The sequence below is a fragment of the Adiantum capillus-veneris genome, chromosome 23 (genome assembly GCF_014529385.1).
Source record: "Adiantum capillus-veneris isolate H3 chromosome 23, ASM1452938v2, whole genome shotgun sequence".
NCBI classification, from domain to species: Eukaryota; Viridiplantae; Streptophyta; class Polypodiopsida; order Polypodiales; family Pteridaceae; genus Adiantum; species Adiantum capillus-veneris.
The window spans coordinates 10,673,490-10,676,780 of NC_140953.1; positions in this window are offsets into that span (position 1 = coordinate 10,673,490).

Below are 3,291 nucleotides of genomic sequence, written 5' to 3' on the forward strand. Positions count from 1 at the left end.
GAAAATCTGAAAAATCATTGGAGAAGTACTCTCCCCCTCCATCTGACCTCAATGTCTTGATTTGCATATCTGTCTCCTTCTCAATCATGACTTTGAAGTTTTGAAAGTGACCAAACACTTCACTTTTGTTACGCATGAAGTAGACCCATACTTTCCTTGTATGGTCATCAATGAAAGAGACATAATACCTGCAACCATGTATACTTGCAGTATCGGTTGGACCCCAAACATCTGTGTGCACCACCTCAAGTGGCTTTTTACATACATTGCGCTCATGTGGAAATGAGCCCTTTGACTGTTTTCCAAACTGGCATGCTGCACACACTTTATGCATACCATCCACCTTGAATTTGGGCAAACCTTTTACAATCTGTTTTGATTGCATGCTGCGCAATCTCTACTCATTGACATGGCCAATGCGTTTGTGCCAAATGTCAACATCAGCCACAACACCTGTGCCCTGTGCAAATAATGCAGCTTTTACCTCAGGCATGTCTACATTTAGCGTAAACATTCTGCCCACACATTTGCCTTCTGTGATCAGCTTACAGCCATTCTGGAAATCTTCTACATAACAACCATTTGGATTGAAGCGAACCTGCAAACCCTGCTCAACCATTTGTCCAACAGAAACAAGATTCTTTGTAATGTTTGGGACATGAAGTACATCTGCTAAGTACTTTGATTTCCCACTCTTCGTATTTAGAGGTATGTCCCCTACATGAGCAATGGGGTGAGCTGTGTCATCTCCTGTCTGCACATAGCCTGACACATCTGGTTTGCGCATATCTCTAAACCACTCTCCACGAGACGTCATGTGATTAGAGGCACCTGAATCCACATACCAAATATCATCTTGGGTGGAATTCTCTGCAGTCATTGTATTCATTACATGTTGCATAACAAACATGCGCTCGTTTTTGCTGTCATCTGCATCTCTGCTAGTAGATGCATAGTTGCCCTGTTCTCTCTTTCTACTTGCTTTTCCCTTTGGACAGTCACGTGACATGTGACCTCTTTCACCACAAGTCCAACATTCTCTACTATCTGGAGTATGTTGCTGCCTGCTTGATCCTGCACCACGACCTCTTTGACTCCCCCTGACTTGAGACTGGTTTCCCCTACCACCTGTATTGTTTTGATTTGATTGACCTTCCAGAAATTGGCCCCTGCAACCCCTTGGGCCTCGACCACGACCTCTACCTCTACCTCTGTTGGAGTTAGAATAGAAGCCCTGTTCAGAATTATTTCTGCCATGAGAAGAAGATGTGTCAAGGTTCTTCTCCTCAAGAATAAGCATAGAAATCAAATCTTGGAACACGGGGATGTCGTCTCTTGTATTCATGGAAGACCTAAAATGTACATACTCATCTCCTAGACCATCCAAGCATGCACGGACAATGTCATCGTCTTCCACTGAGACTTTAATAGATCCAAGAGCCTCAATGATGCTCTTGATCTTCAAAGCATAATCATTGATGGAGAGGTTGTTCCTCTTAACCTGATTTAGCTCCGACTTTAGTTGAAGCTTCCTGGCCTTGGTGTTCACCTCGAACACTCTGCCTAAGTTTTTCCATGCAATGGCGGGGGTTTCAGCATCCTGTAGATAGCCCATCATGCCATCTGTGATGCTCATAGAAAGCCAATACATCACTTTGCTCTGGCCTTGTTGCCAGTCCCTCAAAGCTTTCCTTTGTTCTGCTGTAGCATTTGCCTCGAGAATCTCTGGTTCCTTTTCATTGTCTCCTTCTACATAGTCCCAATAACCTTTTCCTTTTAGGAAATTTGTTATTCTGAACTTCCATGCAGGGTAGTTATTTTTCTCAAGCTTCTCAGTAACAATCTGACTGAAACCGTCAGACATCTTGAAGCACTAAGACAAAATAGCTGCAATCTGCAAAAACCTGCAAATCTGTTGAACCTACTATCGTGGTTCCTGTAACGCTTTCTACACTCATTGAGTGTCCACAATCAAGCGTACATACAACCACTGTACTTGTACAGTAAATCTCTGTATACTGCACTTTGGAGACCTGTTCAGAAACTTGTGCGAAAAACCCCTAAAAAAATTTTCGCTGCGCGAGGCACCTTCGGCATCTGGTCGTGGATTGCGAACGAAGGGATTGTGATGCTCTTGCTCTCTTAGCCTCTCTTGCCTGCACCAGGCTCTGATACCATGTAAAGAATGAGGATGCAAGAGAGCTACACAAGACAAGCACAAAGCACACAGAGATGGAAAGCTTCTTCTTCTTCTTCACAGAAAAGAGAGTACAAAATGACTAAGTGCTAAAGCTGAAAAGTAGCACATATGTACATGCGGTCAATGTGTGGAGACCTGCTTAGTATGCCAACAGTATTCTAATGTGCAACATCGAGATGAAAAGTAGCACATCTGGGTCAATGTGTGGAGACCTGCTTAGTATGCCAACAGTATTCTAATGTGCAACATCGAGATGGATTGCACCCCACCTATCCACTGGCTATGTATTACAAGTGGGTGGTGGACCTGATTACAATGCCAGTAGGTGTTTGGAAAATGAGATACATTATTCTTGCCAGAGAAGATCTTACTAATCAGGTTGAAGGCAGAGATTTGAGTACCAAAGCTACCATTTCAATATGCAAGTTCTTGCTTGAAGATGTTATTTCCAGGTATGGATGTGTTGGCAGAATTATTTTTGATAGAGGAGAGCTAGATGCAGATGAAAGATGCAGATGAAGCTCGTGATTTCTTTGCTTGTTTGGGCATTAAATTGGCTCTCACTACAGCATACAATCCAGAGGGTAATAGAAAAAGTGAAAGAGGTTAGCAAAGGCATGCCAAGGACATATTGGTGATTGGACTAAACTCTTACCATTTGCTTTGTGGGTTGATCGTACTCTGCATAGTTTTATTACAAGTTTTATGCCGTTTGAGTTTATGTATGGGCAAAAACCCATTATGTCTACAGAGGAGGCGGTTATGTCTTGGACTATAATGACATGGGAAGAGGGTATGTCTACAAAAGATTTACTTGATGTACACATTCGCCAACTTGAGAGGTGTCACGAAGATATTGAGCAAGCTAAGTAAAGATGAAGGAGGCAAGGATGAAGAATAAAGCAGCATTCGATGGAAAGCACAGACTACGACTTCATGCTATCAAATACGACAACTAGGTACTTGTTTATGACAGTAGCCTGGAGAATCAATATATTGGTATGCGAAAGATTGTTAAACAATGGTTTGGACCATATGTGGTGCTTCATGCTTATGATAATGCCACATATAAGTTATGTGAGCTTGATGGC